This window comes from Schistocerca gregaria, chromosome 3, assembly GCF_023897955.1.
Source record: "Schistocerca gregaria isolate iqSchGreg1 chromosome 3, iqSchGreg1.2, whole genome shotgun sequence".
Lineage (NCBI taxonomy): Eukaryota > Metazoa > Arthropoda > Insecta > Orthoptera > Acrididae > Schistocerca > Schistocerca gregaria.
Window position 1 is genome coordinate 936,138,959 of NC_064922.1, and position 19,604 is coordinate 936,158,562.

Genomic DNA, 19,604 nt, shown 5'->3' on the forward strand with positions numbered 1-19,604 from the left:
GTGATACGCCAGTATGGCGATGACGAATACACGCTTCCATTGTTCTTTCACCGTGATGTCGCCAAACACGGATGCGACCATCACGGTGCTGTAAACAGAACCTGGATTCATCCGAAAAAGTGACGTTTTGCCATTCGTGCACCCAGGTTCGTCGTTGAGTACACTATCGCAGGCGCTCCTGTCTGATGCAGCGTCAAGGGTAACCGCAGCCATGGTCTCCGAGCTGATAGCCCATGCTGCTGCAAATGTCGTCGAACTGTTCTTACAGATGATTATTGCCTTGCAAACGTCCGCATCTGTTGACTCAGAGATGGAGACGTGGCTGCACGATCCGTTACAGCCGTGCAGATAAGTTGCCCGTCATCTCGACTGCTAGTGGTACGAGGACGTTGGGACCCAGAACGGCGTTCCTTATTACCCCCCCCCCCCCCCCCGAACTCATCGATTCCTTATTCTGCTAACAGTCATTGGATCTCGACCAACGCGAGCAGCAATGTCGCGATACGATAAACCGCAATCGCGATAGGCTACAATCCGACCTTTATCAAAGTCGGAAACGGTATGGTACGCATTTATCCTCCTTACACGAGGCATCACAACAAACTATCACTAGCCAACGCCGGTCAACTACTGTTTGTGTATGAGAAATCGGCTGGAAACTTTCCTCATGTCAGCATGTTGTAGGTGTCGCCACCAGCGCCAATCTTGTGTGAATGCTGTGAAAAGCTAATCATATGCATATCACAGCATCTTCTTCCTGTCGGTTAAATTTCGCGTCTGTAGCACGTCAACTTCGTGGTGTAGCAATTTTAATGGCCAGTAGTGTAGTTCCACATAAAACATAAAGACGTGTTTGATGCTGAGCAAGGCAGTGAAATACCTTGTCATAAATAGTTTACCGCCAACTTAACACACTTACAGTGGTATTTAACAGATACTTCCTTCAGCTATAATTTTCTGTTGTTATATCGGACTTCGTCTCTCGTAATACATTTCATAGAATTGGAATACATTTTGAAATAAATATTCTTTTAAACCACAATTCATGTAGTTCACGAATTATTCTCAACTCTGAAGGAATGAGTCTTACTTAAACGACACAAAGGTGAGAAAAAGGTGCTACAGAAAAATTAAAATCATTCAATTCAACTGTTTTCACAGATAGTGCCTCCTTTGCATTCGGAGGTGTACATGCGATTTATTTGAATACAACAGACAAGTATTTAATACACGAACAAGAGTTCTTAAGTTATATTACTTCTCTAACGAGCAAGATGCAGTAGGTTATACACCTAGCAATAGAGTCGGATAACCCGAATCACGGGGCAAGTTTTGGGGCTGTTCCGCGACTGTCGCGGTGCAGAAGTTGCGCGACTTGTTTTAGTGAGTACATTTTCCGAGTTAATTACTATTTGCTGCCCTGGAGAGAACACTGTATATTTCAAGTCTTCCCAGTCTTTGGGATGTGACATACGAAGACTACAGAAGCAGGAGGGGCATTTCACAAAAAAAAAAAAAACAAAAAAAAAACTGCGAGATGTAGAAAAAAATGCTCTATTTAAGATCACAGTCCAGGAGCGAATACAAGAAGCTGTGTGGATAAAGTAATAGTATTTCATCTTCGAAAAAGTCAAAACGGTTTTGTTACAACCCATTACAACTTTTACTATAGAAAGATCACAGAACTTCTCATTAATAAACGGTCACAATGCCCACATAGTACTAGGGACGGAAAGTTGGCTGAAACCAGATGTAAACAACAGTGAAGTTCTAAACTCAGACTGAAATAAAACTTCCTGGCAGATTAAAACTGTGTGCCGGACCGAGACTCGAACTCGGAACCTTTGCCTTTCGCGGGCAAGTCCTCTGCCAGTGAAGCGGTGGTGGGGGAGGGGGGGGGGGGGCTGGCGTGTTTATAGCAGTAGAAAGTGCAATAGTATCGAAGGAAATTGACGGAGATCCAAAATGTGAAATAATTTGGGTGAAGGTCACGGTTAAAGCAGGCTCAAACATGGTTATTGGATGTCGTTATAGGCCACCTGGCTCAGCAGCTGTTGTGGCGGAACACCAGAAGGAAAATTTGGAAAATATTTCGAGTAGATTTCTCGACCATGTTAGTTTTCGGTGGAGATTTTAATTTACCAGATATAGACTGGGATACTCAAACGTTCATAACGGGTGGCAGAGACAAAGAAGCCAGTGAAATTTTTTTAAGTGCGTTATCTGAAAACTACCTTGAGCAGGTAAACAGAAAACCGCCTCGTGGCGATAACATATTAGACCTTCTGGTGACAAACAGACCTGAACTATGTGAAACAGTTAACGCAAAACAGGGCATCAGCGATCATAAAGCGATTACCGCATCGGTGATTTCAGCCGTAAATGGAAATGTTGAAGGTAGGAAGATTTTTCTGTTTAGCAAAAGTGACAAAAAGCAGATTTCAGAGTACTTGACGGCTGAACACAAAATTTTTATCTCAAGTACAGATAGTTTGAGGATCAATGGACAAAGTTGAAAACCATCGTACAATATGCATTAGATCAGTATGTGCCAAGCAAGATCCTAAGAGATGGAAAAGAGCCGTCGTGGTACAACAACAGAGATAGAAAAATGCTACGGAAGCAAAGGGAACTCCACAGCAAACATAAACATAGCCAAAGCCTTGCAGACAAACAAAAATTACACGAAGCGAAATGTAATCTGAGGTGGTCTATGCGAGAGGCGTTCAACGAATTCGAAAGGAAAGTTCTATGTACTGACTTGGCAGAAAATCCTAAGAAATTTTGGTCTTATGTCAAAGTGGTAGGTGGACATTTATTTACACCATCATCCTGTCTTGTAAATTTACCTAAACTAGGGTGAGAGTCGAATCTTAACGTTGTTTACTTGCTTATTACATTTGCCTGATCATCAAAAAATTTTAAAGCGCATTTGCGTCCAGGAACATATTCTGGCTCTTTATCCGAGTTGTAATTATCCACATCCTCATTTTCGTAAAAATCGCCCCTGAAAAGCATTTTCCTGTCACGAACACCGCTCGCGTTCTACTGCTACCAGCTGTTTTGCTCGCACCATTGTTTACATGCACGCATCCTGACAAAGTTGCCATTATTCAGAATCTGAAATTGGAGATAGAGCTGCCATTCCATGATTTGTCGTGGAAGTATCAACTAATACGAATAAAGTACATCACTTACCATGTTTTGCCGGCCGTTGTGGCCGAGCGGTTCTAGGCGCTTCAGTCTGGGACCGCGAGACCGCTACGGTCGCAGGTTCGAATCCTGTCTCGGCTATGGATGTGTGTGATGTCCTTATGTTAGTTAGGTTTAGGTAGTTCTAAGTTCTAGGGGACTGATGACCTCAGCGTAATGAAAGCCTATTATCCCACACGGAAAATGGCAGACGTATTTATTGTTATGGCCTAGAAAATAGAAACAGCAGTCGGACAAGTGTGCTGCAAAATACACAAAACGCTGAGTAATTGTTTTCACTTTTTATTCATTTGTTTACTTCGCTAAGTCGTTAGTAACAGCAAAGGGCTTGTAGTAACAGATGTGTAAACATTAGGCCAAACACTCTTTGTTGCGTTACAATTGCTGTCGCGTCCGTCGGCCGTCGTAATTTAATATATTATTATTATTATTATTATTATTATTATTATTATTATTATTATTATTTTGATTGTTGCCGACTTACGTGGTGGGCCTTAATAAAAATGATATTATTGCGTTCAATTTTGATTTACGATTAAATGCTTTTGTAAAGTTCTCCTTTTTAACAATATTAATCTTAAATTATTTGCTAGTTAATGAATGCTAGACTCGCTGAATCTTAAGACATGAGCATATAAGTTGGACAAATGAATAAACTTTTCATATTAATTTCCTCGGCTAGTCAGTTCACTTTAAAGCAGAAAATCTATAGTTATTAATCACAATTGCGGCCAACACACGCGCGAGAGTATTTTTTGTTAACCATGGTATTGTAGTCGGAGTCCTGGCTCTGGCTCTCGGCTATGGTACTGAAAATAAGAATCTTAAAGCTACGTATTTTCTGCAACTTCGTGCGGCTGTGGAGAAAAATGTGTATTACGTTAATAGCGGGCGAGTATTTCATCTCCGCTAAATTTTATAAGTTAATATCGCCACGTAATGGCGCCGTTGGCTGCATCGGCCGCTGCGATTGTTGAACTGTAAATTACTTGAATGCAGGTTAATCCAAAGGAAGGCGGACATGAAATCGGGATCACCTCTTACAAATTAAAAGTGAACTGATATTAAATCAGTATATTATCTGCTTAATTCGTACAAATATGCTTACATTTGCCAGCACTCGTAAGATGTCCGTCTACACATAACGAAGACAAGAGAAGTGAAGACAACTATAAAATTAACAAAAGAGCGTATCTTGTCGTCCCTTTAGATCATTTAGTTATATTTCTTTGTACTCGAAACTTACACAGAGAAATTATTGTTTTACGGCTATATGATAAAAATATATTATACAATTTTTAAATGTCTCTTCTTTATAAATACTGTTTTTAAGTGTTTTCTTATTACCTCACTGGGGACGCTATACTACGTAAAGCTCCGACACTGAAAGTGCCCTTAATAGAACAAAAGTAATTTTAATTACAGGTGTTTATGAAGGAGAACTGTCAAAAAGAAAAATGAAAATTGACTTGAATCTACGTAACACACTTCACTGATATTTGACATGAGGAGTTTACTTGTATTGATACTCCGCAGCAATGAGATGTCGTTTGACAGTCGACAGTGTGACTGCAGAGATGGGCGTTCGGCAACTTCCTACCTAAGACGACTGCTGCAAGATCTCTTTTATCTGTCTGGAGCACAAACGGCTGTATTCAACTCCACACAAAGGCAAGTGCCCTACGAAACTGAAAAACAGCGGGAAACCTTATACTGATAGGAATAGCACCTGAACCGAAATTGTACCACATTATCCTACGCGCGTAACGAAGACATACAGAGACAGCCTTTGGCATTCACTACTACAATCTGCGACATAAACAAACCATCACACATTAGGTCACTGCTCTAAGCCGACAAATGGAATCTTACATTAGAACTGTCCCCACTTTGCCATCCCTTCATCACCGCCTTTTCACTTTCTTCTTTCCGGTTTCATCATTGCAATCGGTACTCACCGCGCAAACTAAGTTGACACTCGGTGCGGAGGCTGATGACAGCGACCGTTTGCATTTCCCACTTGCAGTCGCTCCCATCCGTCGCCCCGCCGAGTGTCAACTTAATCGAACCAACCAACACACAGAAGAAACTCATAAAACCAGCATGGCAACACAGGCTACAGATCAGAATAGAAAAACTGAGAAAAGACATCGGACAGCTAACACAATTTATAAGAAATGAAATATCAGACAAAAACGAAAAAGTCAGGTAAAATCTCACAACAAGAAGCGATAGAACAATTAGATGAACAGAAGCAGAAATTACAAGCATTGGCCAAATGACTTAGGAGATACAAAAAAGTGAAAATAGAAGGAAACAAAACCAAACATTCAACACAAACCAAAAGGAATTTTACCATACAGATAACACACACATTAAAATAGACAATCCACCAAACATAACAGACATGGAACACATCTGGAGCAACATATGGTCAAACCCGGTACAACATAACAGACAAGCACGGTGGATGCAAACAGAAACAGACTCATACAAGATGATACCACAAATTTCTGAAGTGAAGTGATAATTTTGCAACATGAAGTCACCCGAGCAATTCTATGTACAATTGGAAAGCCCCTGGAAATGATAAAATAGCAAATTTCTGGCTAAAGAAGTTCACCTAAACACATTCACATCTAACTAAATTATTTAACAATTATATTACAGACCCATATACAGTCCCTGATACACATGGAATAACTTATCTGAAACCTAAAGATCAAGCAGACACAGCAAACCCAGCAAAACATGCCTACCAACAATATACAAAATATTAACTTCAGTCATTACAGAGAAATTAATGACACATACAACACAGAACAAAATTATAAATGAAGAACAAAAAGGCTGTTGCAAAGTAGCATGAGGATGTAAAGAGCAACTGATAATAGATGCAGAGGTGACATATCAAGCTAAAACTAAACAAAGGTCACTACACTACGCATACATTGATTACCAAAAAGCTTTTCATAGTGTACCCCACTCATGGTTACTACAAATATTGGAAATATACAAAGTAGATCCTAAATTGATACAATTCATAAACATAGTAATGAAAAATTTGAAAACCACACTTAATTTCCAAACAAATTCAAATATCGCATCACAGCCAATACAGATTAAGCGTGGAATATACCAAGGAGACTCATTAAGTCCTTTCTGGTTCTGCCTTGCTCTGAACCCACTATCCGACATGCTAAATAATACAGATTATGGATATATTACTGGAACATACCCACACAAAATACCACATTTGCTATACATGGATGATTTAAAACTACTGGCAGCAACAAAACAGCAACTCAACCAATTACTAAAGATAACAGAAGTATTCAGCAATGATATAAATATGTAAGAAAAATAGCATAGTCAAGGGAAAACACACTAAACAAGAAGATTACATATTGGATAACCACAGCGACTGCATAGAAGCGATGGAAAAAACAGATGCCTATAAATATCTAGGATACAGACAAAAAATAGGAATAGATAATACAAATATTAAAGAAGAACTAAAAGAAAAATATAGGCAAGGACTAACAAAAATACTGAAAACAGAATTGACAGCAAGAGACAAGACAAAAGCTATAAATTCATTCAGCAACAGAAAGCTTCACATTAAGCAGAAAGGAAGGAGGAAGGTGACTTATCGACAAAAAACTAATATCATGGAGAGGTAGACAATTTAAGAAAATTCTTTCTAAAATGAGCAGAAACTAGCAAAATACACAAAGCAATCACTCATATAAATACATCAGCTACACCACTGCAATTTCATAACCACTTCTACAACCCTTCAGATCACATAACATCAACAGATACGAAGAAAGTAAATTGCAAAAAGCACCCGTGTCATCTAACACAGCCACACATCGATCAAGATTATTATTATTATTATTATTATTATTATTATTATTATTATTTTCCTTTCTCAGGCGTTATGTCTGGTCAAAAAATGGAAAGTGACGCGGACCTTGATCAAGCGTGACTTACTTTTAACTGTACGGTATATGTTACATTGCATTTAGGAACTTTCAGGTAATTGAACAAGTATCAATAATTACAGATTTCTGTAGCTTTATATATACATTTGGATGTAGCTGTATTGCGTTGATGTACTGGTGGATATTGTGTGGTATGACTCTTGTAGTTGATAGTATAATTGGTATAGTGTCAACTTATCCTGATGCCATATGTCCTTGACATGCTCAGCCAGTTGGATGTATTTTTCAACTTTTTCTCCTGTTTTCTTCTGTATATTTGTTGTATTGGGTATGGGTATTTCGATTAGTTGCGTTAATTTCTTCTTTTTATTGGTTAGTATGATGTCAGGTTTGTTATGTGGTGTTGTTTTATCTGTTATAATGGTTCTGTTCCAGTATAATTTGTAGTCATCATTCTCCAGTACATTTTGTTGTGCATACTTGTATGTGTGAACGTGTTGTTTTATTAGTTTATGTTGTATGGCAAGTTGATGTATTAGTTTTGCTACATTGTCATGTCTTCTGGGGCATTCTGTATTTGCTAGTATTTTACATCTGCTTGTGATGTGGTCTGCTGTTTCTATTTGTTATTTACAAAGTCGGGATTTATCTGTTGTGGTGTTGGGATCTTTAATAATATGCTTGCTGTAATACCTGGTGTTTATTGTTTGATCCTGTATTGCAATCATGAATCCTTCCGTCTCACTGTATATATTGCCTTTTCTTAGCCATGTGTTTGATGCGTCTTGATCGCTGTGTGGCGGTGTTAGATGATACGGGTGCTTGCCATGTAGTGTTTTCTTTTTCCAATTTACTTTCTTCGTATCTGTTGATGCTATGTGATCTAAAGGGTTGTAGAAGTGGTTATGAAATTGTAGTGGTGTAGCCGATGTATTTATGTGAGTGACTGCTTTGTGTATTTTGCTGGTTTCTGCTCGTCCTAGAAAGAATTTTCTTAAATTGTCTACCTGTCCATAATGTAGGTTTTTTATGTCGATAAATCCTCTTCCTCCTTCCTTTCTGCTTAATGTGAAGCTTTCTGTTGCTGAATGTATGTGATGTATTCTATATTTGTGGCATTGTGATCGTGTAAGTGTATTGAGTGCTTCTAGGTCTGTGTTACTCCATTTCAGTACTCCAAATGAGTAGGTCAATATTGGTATAGAATAAGTATTTATAACTTTTGTCTTGTTTCTTGCTGTCAATTCTGTTTTCATTATTATTATTTTGGTTTTGATAAGTAATTGAGAGATCAAAGTATGTTTCGCCTTTAAGATTGGAATTGAATTTCTTAATGTTTCAGAAAATCTTCCGTAGCATTGTTCATTGAGGTCACACAAAAAAAGTAAATGCAATTTACGCCGTGAATTTATCGAGCTTCGCACGTCCGAAGATGCACGGAACGTTGCGGGCTCATTATATATTTTTTGTAGACAAAGTCTGATATCTGACCTCAGCTTCAATCATGACAGTGGAGTGACTAAAACTACTAAAACAGAGAAAAGCATACGATTAAATAAAACATATATTCATTTCAACATATACATTACTATATGAAATACACTTACGTAAAACTTTAGGTAAATAATTGCAGATAATTCACAAATGAGAGCGACTTATAATTCTGCGCCTCTTTTGTGCAAATAAGTATCAATATGGCTCACTGTGGAGCCACACAAAATATTATGTCATTCGTTGTGCTAGAAGGACGTAAGTGTGTGCTGATGCCTACTGGCTGTGACAAGAGAGCGGTGTTAATTCCTTTATTTTGCTTTCTCTTGTCTTAAAAAATAGATACATACAATCTAAGTTAAGTAAATTAAATATAGTCTGTGCTAGAGTGCAAATGGTTCCTTAAACAACCCAAGCTGCAACAGTAAAGGGGGATGTGTTTAGAATGAGTTTGCCGTCATTTTATTTTAGCTAACGTTACATTTTCAGACAGAGAAAAACTTCAAGAATAGTTTTTTTTTACAGTTCATTTTTAACAAAATCGTGTGTTCTATAAACTTAAGATTACAAATTTGCGTGCGCCGTCATTCAGATGCAGCAACCACAACTGCGTGCCTGAAAGCTGTGCTGCTAATTGTTTCTGCGACCGTAGGTGTTATAAATGTGCTTCATGTAGGGCTAGGAATACGCGCATACCGCGGATCAACTGTTCGTAGGCCCGTCATCAGAATCAGCAGGCAGTTGCAACACGACGTACATCAGGAGGCTGTAAACAAGCATGCAGTCGGCACTTAAAAAGGGGCGCACCACAAGTTTAAGATATTTCTGGTTCCCCGTGCTAGGGCTTCAGTTACACTACATCCCCCGTGGCAGCATACTGAAAGCCAGGGACGGAGTGTTTGAGCTGTGACCCACACGTAATAGGCTTGTGCGTGTTTAGAATTTGCGCTTTGATGTCGTAACCCGCCGCGCATTTAGCTCGCTGTTCCGGAACGCTTGGCGCTGAGGGTTCTTTTCGCATCCGTTCAAAGAAAGTATAAGACTTGAGGACGTGCTCGAAGTCACGTTAATACAATAACGAATACGTTAGGCTACAGTGGAGCATTTTGACACTTTCAAGAGGAAGTCACGCACAGCTCCGCAGCTATTCTGTACGAGCTGTTCGGACATTAATATTAGTCACCCCCATTAAATCACCACACAGGTCGCTTTGTAGCGCTGTAGATGAGTGTAGCGCTGCTAAGAGGCGATTATGTGACCCACCAGCAAGTTATGGCGGTTAGTTGTGTGTATGCGTTAGTATGGAACCATTACAGTAAGATAAGAGGTGTGTGACAAAAGTAATGACTCATTTTTTTATCCACCAGAGATGGTGAGTTTTTTTCCGAGCAACAATATTGTACCATTCAAAGTAGTTCCCTTAGGCAGCTATACACCGGCGGAGTAGTTGCTCCCAATCTTGGTACCAACGCTGAATATCTTAACTTGGTAGAGCTTTTAACAAGCCTGCCATATCCTTTTCAGTGTTCTCTAGAGTCCCTTTCAACACACTTATCAGGTTCGGGAAACGAAAGTCACAACGACTCTTATAACGTGAATTGGGGGGCTGTGGAACAAGAGGAATGCCTTTTGAGGTCCAAAATTCCGTGATGGGAGCGGACAAGGGGCGTTGCCATGATGCAGCATCTACTTATCAGCAATGTCCGGCCTCACTAGATGCTCAGTTTTCCTGAGCCTTTCGAGGACATCTTTGTAAAACACTCGATTGACAGTTTGTTCTGTACAGTTTTTCTCAAAAGAGCGCACGCACACGCGCGCGCGCACACACACACACACACACACACACACACACACGCACACACACACACACACACACACACACACACACACACACACACACACGTTCGACATTTTCGTCCGATTTTGAACTTTGCCCTGAGCAAGTGTAACATTACGAGTCAAGATAGATGTAACGGAACCTGAATAGCGTATTTGCCTCTATTGGTTACGGTAGAGAGATCGATCTTTCGGTCTTGTGTGTATATTTGTATGTAATATTGCCTGAATAAAGGCTGGGCGAGTGTAAAGCTACCGTTAAAAACGCCCTCCGCGTGATTTGTTACGATTTGGCAGTAATAATAATAATAATAATAATAATAATAATAATAATAATAAGCTTTTGAATACAATTAAAATATAACGGCGATACCTGTTTAGTGTTATTGGAAATAATATGTGGTAAATTAATGAGTAAGGTAGCGGATCCTAAAGAAGAGGTAAAATATGTGGTAAATTAAATAGTAAGGTAGCCGATCCTAAAGAAGAGGTAAAATTGGGCATATTAAGGTGTTTTGCTTTTTTGCTTTATATTGACGAAGCCGATGATACGGCGTCTTTTTTCTGTTTAGTACTTCTTTACTTGTTTATTTCTAAGAGTAATTATGAGTTGTGAAAAAATATAGGGGCGAGTTTTAAATAGCTATGGTATACAATCAGACTAACAAATGGACATTTAGTTACACGAAATCGCGGACAGTGAAGTGTGGTCATTAAATTGAGTACACCTACAAGGCGGTCAATTCCGGGATAAATCTATTCGCATCTCACGAGGGACGCGGTATTGAGACCGGTTCTTTTTAATTATAACGCGGAGAGCGGGCTTCAATTTGTGAAAAGGAGAAAACCTGTATAATTACCATTGACTGTTGGTGTCAAGCAACCAAAACTGTTCATCAAATGGTTTCCGTAAAAGATTGGTGAATGCGAAATAAAACTGTGAACAAAGTTATGTTAAATAAAACAGGAGAGGCAAGACAGTTTGGTCGTATCTGTTATTATTCCATAAACTGGAACATTTCTTGTCGTTGTACGAAGCCTTTATAGACTATCGTTATGACAATTTGCTTTGAAGGGATCTCGTTACAAGTTTGTACGCAGTTCACAAAATTCCTTTCTGTTGTTTCTTAGAAGTTGTAATTGCGTTCTCCGTCACTAAATAGCTAAACTATTAGCAGAAAAAGTACGTAAAAACCTAGTAACTTGGGGTAACATTCCTGTATCACATGTATAGCTTCGTCTTAACTCCTGGTCTGTGACGTCACCAGACCCTCTGTTAATAATAGAGCGTTTTCATATGTAATGGTTTTTAAGCTTTAATTACGAATAAGATATTTTGTGATAATGTTGAGCGCAAATGCGATTTGAATGTTATAATCATCCCAAATAAGAACAATCTGAACCATATTTTTAACATAAGAAAATAACCTATTTGCTGGTATGAAAATAAACTTGAAATTTCTTCTCTTATGGTGCAGCGAACCAACACAGTGAGGTTTCTCCCTAAGGTATTGAGCTCTCTGGCCGCCTCTGTTTCAAGATTACGTCGCAATAGTTATTGTGTAAGTTATACTGTGTTTCGGCAAAAAAGGAAAATGAAACCTGTCAACAATGGAAATGTAGCAGTTCGTCATAATAGCTTCTTCAGAGGAAAAATAGTTAACAATTCAGACAAAAATAAATCGCTAATTCTGTTGCAGTTTCGGGAGAATCCCATAATCCCGCGTACCTTTTATAATGAACAGTGGTAGGTGAAAAGGGGGTGTCAAGGTTCAGATGGTGTCCCCCACATGGTAGCTACGATAAACATCATAGGTGCAAAAAAATGATTAAGATCGACAACAAACAAATAAGATTTATTTAAACAGTTGCCATGATTTTCATTAACACCATCAAGTAGATAACAGGATACAGACCTTCAACAAACAACGGTGACTGAATGGTCAGCTGTAGGGGTAAGTTCACAGAGAAGTTAGCTGAATGTCTCAGACACAATTGCAGTTAATTACCAAAACACTTTTTTTCGAACAGCAAAGGATAATATTTAAAGGGTGGAAGGTAAGACAACAGCCTCCAATAAACAGTTTTACTTAATTAAAACTGGTGATCATTTAATTCACAATTACAGTCAGGTAAAATGTCCTGAAGTTGAGAAGAATTTTACGTATATAGTTACTATCAGTTATTAAAACCACCTGTCATTATATTGAAATCACAAATACAGATTTTTATAAGCAGCGAACAATGAATTTGAAGGGGAGAGGCAAGACAGTTTATTGAAAACAGTTTCACCAAATTACATTTAAAGGGAGGCGGCTAAGACAAGAGCCGCCAATAAATTGTTTTACTAAACAACCATGTTACACTGCAAGATCTAAGATTTCTCCTCAAGATCAGCGACCACTCAATGGACAATAATAGTTAACTTCAGTAAATTAATTTAGGATAATATCTCATACGCAGCTGCCATCAGTTATAAAACACCTTTCGTACACTGAAACCAAGTACAGTTCTTTTCCGTAAGTAACAAACTACTTTTCAAGTGAGAAGGGGGACGCAGGCAGGCAATACAGCAGCGTTCAGTAAACACTTATAGCAAATTACCTTATTGTAGTGGGACTGATTGTGTGTGTGCAGGTAACACAAAACCCACCAGAAGGTGAAAGAGGAGGAGGAGGAGAGGCGAGAGGCAGAGGCAGTTCAAGTAGCTTGGGCAGGACGCGACCTTTCTCCCGCTCCTTAACATGTCAAGAGACTGGACCTCCGCTAGTGTCAAACTGGCCAAAAACAACCCCAAGTAGACGTTGGCTCCAAACTGCGCCAGGATGCCCACTAACAGAAACCAACTGGTGGGACAGACGCCGACCACTTGTAAACCACACGCTCCACCGTCATCAGGTTTGACCATTGGACCTCGCGCCATCAAAGTCCACACTCCACCATCATCAGACTTGACAGCTGGGTCCCGCACCATCAAAAGCCTCGAACCGCTCGCACTTTCCAAACAAACGCCAGTTCCTCACTGATCACGCAGCCCTCCTGCATCGCGCTTTTATCGTTAGCGAGGGCGCTACTCGCTAGATCCAAAGTTGAGGCAAAGAGTATCTTAGGAAGAGGAAATCGATTGTGTATCGAGCCCACATGGCTCGAGCAACTGGAAATGAAACTTATCAAAGGATTTTCTTTCTACACCTCAGTTATATCTGACATCTGTAAAAGTACAGCAAATAGTCTACCATCTTTCCTTTCCTATCTTGCACAGGGCGAAGGAGTGAATCTTCTTACCACAAATATCTTTGAATTCATCAGTGATATTTACTTCAATGAACAGTGGGCAAGGTTCTGCAAGTTGTCAGTGTGCTTATGCAGCATCAGAGCTACAAGAGAGTTTTATTGGGTCAGTTCTACTCTGGAAATAAAATGGAGCAGTGTTCTATGAGAAATAACAAATTTGGTGCTTCTGTATCTGTGAATAACAGGATTACAAAGACATGATAGTCATTACTTTGTGAACCGCTTGAGACTACTCATTAAGGTTAAAATAGATTATATACAGGGTGAGCACAAAGTCTTGTCCTGATTGTAAAAATTTGTAACAGAATAACCGTTTGACATAATAAATTACAAATGGTTCAAATGGCTGTGAGCACTATGGGACTTAACATCTAGACTTAGAACTAATTAAACCTAACTAACCTAAGGACATCACACACATCCATGCCCGAGGCAGGATTCGAACCTGCGACCGTAGCAGCAGCGCGGTTCCGGAGTAAAGCGCCTAGAACCGCTCGGCCACAGCGGTCAGCTGTAAGTCAGATTTGATGCCGTTACATACGTTAGTGTTACTAGTTGCTGTGATCAGTAGATGGCGCTAGTGCTCCACAACACCGACGCGGTCTCTTATGTCACCTTAGCTGCTGGCGAAATGGTGTCGAAGCAGGAGAAAGTGCAGTGTATGGATTGGTTTCACCAAACGAAATCGCCCATCAGTGTTCAGCGTAAATTTCGGGTTTCTTATGGGCGCAGCCCTCCTGACGTTAAATCAATAAAGCGATGGTGTGCAACGTTTAACGAAACAGGCAGCGTTGAAGATCGTTCTCGAAGTGGCAGGCCTCGTGTGAGTGATGCAACTGTTGATCGTGTTCGGCAGTCGTTTCAACGGGGCCCGTCTAAATCAACTCCTCAAGCATCGCGTGAACTTCAAATACCGCAAGCAAGTGTGGTGAAGATCCTTCATGAAAGGTTTAGATTGCGTGCTTACAAAGTGCAAATCGTGCAGGCCTTGCAACCGAATGATTTGCTGCCAAGTGCTGAATTTGCAACTGAGATTCTCAACAGGATTGATTGCGCTAACGATTATTTAAATCACATATGCTTTACCGATGAGTCCACCTTCCATGTATGTGGAATTGTAAATAGGCATGATGTCCGCATATGGGGTTCAGAGTCTCCACATGGTACCGTATAGTTACAGCGAGACAACGAAAAAGTGAATGTTTGGTGCGGCCTCATGCAGAACAAGGTTTTTGGACCGTTTTTCTTCACAGAAAAATCCATTACCGCAAAAATTTACTTAGACTTTTTGTAACAGTTCATTGGCCCACAGTTAGAATATCAACCATGGATACTTTTCCAGCAAGATGGAGCAACCACCCACTGGGATTTGATAGTGCATGATTTCCTGGATGAAACATTTCCGGATCTGTGGATAGGAAGGAACGGTCCAACACACTGGCCACCCTGCTCTCCAGACATTACGGTTGACGAACTGAAGGCTAGGATACAAGGTGCTGTGGGTACTGTGACAGACCGCATGTTACGAAACACCTGACGGGAACTCGAATATCGCCTCGACATTCTCCGAGCTACCAAGGGAGCACACGTTGAGGTTTACTAAGTTATGCGGTCTTAAAAACGAAAAAGTCAAACGGTTATTCTGTAATAAATTGTTATAATCAGGGCAAGACTTTGTGCTCACCATGTATATTAATAATCTATCTTTTGACACACAAAAAGACAGTTAAGGTGAAGATCATCGCTTCACTCTGAAAAGGGGTAGGAACAATTAGATAGTGCACTATTTTCTGGGAATTATTTTGATATCTTGAAGAACATGAAGAAAATCCTTTGGTAAGTTTCCATTCCAATTGTTCACTATTAAAAATTCGATGGGTTAAGGGATTCTGCCAAAATTGCAACACAGTTGTCGAGTTATTTTTGTCCGAATTGCTAACTTTTTATCATTTAAAGAAGCATAATCAGTTATGAGTAGCTGCTGCATTTCTCTTCTTGGCAGGTTTAATTTCGCTTCTTTTTCCAAAACACAATATAATTTGGATAAACTTGACTTGCAACAGCTAAGTGTCATAGTAAGCAAGATATTGGCGACCAGAAAAGTCAATAGCTTACGGGAAACCTCGTTGTTCCGGACTGCAATAACATAAGGAAAGATATTTCAAGTTTGTTTTCATGCTAGCAAATTCTCCTTGCAACAGCTGTTGAAGACTCTTTAAACAAATATGGTACTGGATTCAAAAATAAAATAATCACATCGCTGTATATAAGAAAGATACATGTGTTAACGGTATAGCAAAATACGCTCCTCTTTGCGTGCTATCACTTACCCAAAATCTCTTATTGATACTTCGAATGGTTTAGGATATACAAAAAATGTTATGAGTGATCTGTCGAGCGTGAGGTCGGACGTGAATGTGATACATTAATTAAAATTTCTCGTGATTGAAGGCAGACTTCCTCGCAGGTCTAAAGAAAAAAATCAGTATCTTTGCTAAATTTCCTTTACAGGAACATATGGCGTAATATACACCAACTATTAAATCATAGAGACCCACATTTTTCACTGCAAACTTTTTGGAATTTCGTACAGCGTCTTGGTTAAAGGGGAATATCACACTATCTATGAGATTCGGCGAGATCTTGGGCACTTTACTGTGGAGCTGATATACGTGAAAAATCTATTTCTTTACCGATTAGCGTGTGTAAAATCGTTTGAAAAAGATGGCAGTGCTTGCGCCTCGATTCTATCAGTACGGCGCGTCGCCAACCGGCGTGCCGAAAGCGGGCAAAGAACGTCTCGTTCATTCTGGCTCGCCCGCAGTTGCCATTCGGCTGCCTCAGAGAACAGGGGGGCATTTTCCGCGTCTCCTTTTTGTGCGCACCCGCACTCTGTACAAGTGCGGACGAAAACTCGCGAATGTCGCACAAACCTGTCGGACGGGTCCTCAGCGTGTTGAGACCGTTGCTGTGGTGGTGACTGCTGGTGGTGCATGGGCGCGGCTGCACACTCTACGAGGGCGGTGGCCCGCGGCAGGCCCCGCCCCCACGCCTGCCTGCGCCGCCTGCTCTTGGCGGCGGCCGCCGCACTCGGAGAGGGCCGCGAGCTCCTGCGGGGGCGGCGGCGCGGCCTGCGGCGCCCGCCCCCGCCGCCCCGCGAGGCGCTCCGGCTGCGGCAGTGCGTGCAGCGGCAGCGCCTGCCGCGGACGGCCGCCAGCGCGCGGCTGCGGGCGCGGGCCTGCCCGCGCCGGGCGCGCCGCCGCCTCGTCTTGCCCGCAGGCGTCGGCGGCGGCGGCTGCTGCCGCCGCTGCTGAGGAGGCGGCGGCGTGTCGCCCGCCGCCTTGCGGTCCTCCGCCCGGCTGGACTCGCCGGTCTGCTCGGGCCGCGCGGGCCGCTCCTCGCCCTCGCTCTCGGTGCTCGAGTCAGTGCTGTACGCGCTCTCCAGCCGGTGGTAGTGAGTCCAGAACTCCGACAGGTCCCTGCTGCTCAGCGCTTTCCCCAGTCGCTCTGCGGGCAGTCTAAAAACGTTTGTTTTCATTTAACGCAGTGCAGCTCTGTGGATCTAAAGGGAAATTACACTGCTGGCCATTAAAATTGCTGCACCACAAACATGACGGGCTACAGACGCGAAATTTAACCGACAGGAAGAAGATACTGTGATATGCAAATGATTAGCTTTTCACAGCATTCACACAAGGTTGGCGCTGGTGGCGACACCTACAACATGCTGACATGAGGAAAGTTTCCAACCGATTTCTCATACACAAACAGTAGCTGACCGGCGTTGCCTGGTAAAACGTTGTTGTGATGCCTCGTGTAAGGAGGAGAAATGCGTACCATCACGTTTACGACTTTGATAAAGGTCGGATTGTAGCCTATCGCGATTGCGGTTTATCGTATCGCAACACTGCTGCTCGCGTTGGTCGAGATCCAATGACTGTTAGCAGAATATGGAACTGGTGGGTTCAGGAGGGTAATACGGAACGCCGTGCTGGATCCCAACGGCCTTGTATCACTAGCAGTCGAGATGACAGGCATCTTATCCTCGTGACTGTAACGAATCGTGCAGCCACGTCTCGATCCCTGAGTCAACAGATGGGGACGTTTGCAAGACGACAACCATCTGCATGAACAGTTCGACGACATTTGCACAGCACGGAGTATCAGCTCGGAGACCGTGGCTGTGGTTACCCTTGACGCTGCATCACAGACAGGAGCGCCTGCGATGGTGTACTCAACGACGAACCTGGGTGCACGAATGGCAAAACGGCGTTTTTTTCCGGATGAATCCAGGTTGTCTTTACAGCGTCGTGATGGTCGCATTCGTGTTTCTCGACATCGGGGTGAAAGCACAATGGAAGCGTGTATTCGTCATCGCCATACTGGCGTATCACCCTGCGTGATGGTAAGGGATGCCATTGGTTACACGTCTCGGTCACCTCTTGTTCGCATTGACGACACTTTGAACAGTGGACGTTACATTCCAGATGTGTTACGACCCGTGGCTCTACCCTTCATTCTGTCCCTGCGAAACCCTACATTTCAGCACGATGATGCACGACCGTATGTTGCAGGGCCTGTACGGGCCTTTCTGGGCACAGAAAATGTTCGACTGCTGCCCTGCCAGCACATTCTCCAGATCTCTCACCAATTGAAAATGTCTGGTCAATGGTGGCCGAGCAACTGGCTCATCACAATATGCCAATCACTACTCTTGATGACCGAGCGAGGTGGCGCAGTGGTTAGACACTGGACTCCCAATCGGGAAGACGACGGTTCAATCCCGCGTCCGGCCAACCTGATTTAGGTTTTCCGTGATTTCCCTAAATCACTCCAGACAAATGTTGGGCTGGTTCCTCAGAAAGGGCACGGCCGACTTCCTTCCCCATCCCTCCCTAATCCGATGAGACCGATGACCACGCTGTCTGGTCTTCTTCCCCAAACCAACCAACCAACTCTTGATGAACTGTGGTATCGTGTTGAAGCTGCATGTACACGCCATCCAAGCTCTGTTTTACTCAATGCCCAGGCATATCAAGGCCGTTATTTCAGCCGGAGGTGCTTGTTCTGGATGCTTCAGCCAGCATTTGACGGGCATGTCTTTCCATAATCCTCCTAAATGGATTGGGGAGATGTAAAATGCTGTCTGCTGAGTGATATGTACTTTTAATTTTTTTAATTGCCTTATTTCTACTACCACTAATCATGCAGGTTTACAAAGCCACAAATCACTTAAATATGCCTGTCTTGTAGTCATTTGTCGTGCAGGGTTCCAGGTACCCTGCTTAATAAGTTGATTGAGGCTTTTCAATTTCATACAGTGCTCGAAATAATTATGGGAACACGTGCACGAATGTTAAGTTTGTTAAAGCTATTTTGATACAGGCGGTACCAGTGGTCTTGGTGCATAGCCTGAGGTCTAACTTTCATTTTAGGCAACAAATAAGATCATTCATAATCTATTGGCTGTGTTACGCATTATAGTATGAGGTGATCCCTCAGTAGGAAGTGAGTACCAGAGTCTGTGTTTTCTAGTGAAGTATACAGATGACAGTTATCATTTGTGGACGTTGTACTCACCAAAGCACATGCAATGCGACATCTTAATGGTGTGCAAGTTGCATGGGCGGTCTATTTGATACATAAAGATGGAATTCTTCCAATCCAATGTGGCACACAGCAAACCAATGCTTAACACTATTGGTTAAAAACAGTCTTGGTTGCAATTTTAGTTTCTTATTTTTCAACGACGTGTTTCGCCTTATTTAAGCATCTTCAGGTTATCTTTTCTTTAGGCGTCCACCTAAAAAGATAACCTGAAGA

At 41.7% G+C, this 19,604-nt stretch overlaps 1 protein-coding gene across 5 annotated transcripts in view; it reads left to right on the forward strand.

Moving 5' to 3' along the window:
* Window positions 1–19,604, forward strand: part of LOC126355833 (transmembrane protein 47) — a 361,809-nt gene that overhangs the window by 293,493 nt on the left and 48,712 nt on the right. The window lies entirely within an intron of this gene.